This window comes from Paralichthys olivaceus, chromosome 18 (genome assembly GCF_024713975.1).
Source record: "Paralichthys olivaceus isolate ysfri-2021 chromosome 18, ASM2471397v2, whole genome shotgun sequence".
NCBI classification, from domain to species: Eukaryota; Metazoa; Chordata; class Actinopteri; order Pleuronectiformes; family Paralichthyidae; genus Paralichthys; species Paralichthys olivaceus.
In genome coordinates this window covers 19,087,782-19,088,101 of record NC_091110.1, presented here as the reverse complement: position 1 = coordinate 19,088,101, position 320 = coordinate 19,087,782, and positions in this window count along the sequence as shown.

Genomic DNA, 320 nt, shown 5'->3' with positions numbered 1-320 from the left:
TGTGGTTGTATCTGAGCTCATTGTTTCCACAGATGGAGCCACTTCCTGGGCTGGTTTTCTATGGCAGCGTCCCCTCCCTGTTTCCCATCATTCCCTGAGTTTCCTCTCTGTCTTTGCTCTTTGTTCACTCACGGCCTCCAGATTCCCACAAGAATCTAAATTTCAGGCGTGAATCTTTAATTGGTCATTCGTCTCTTAATCAAATCAACACCTCAGTGAGACATAAGTGATGCATGGACAGAAGTCTCGGTCGGTTTCTGTTTCTAACACTGAGCACAAATGAGCTGTGAGGCTGTGGCTCGGGGGGAGGAGCAGGTCGT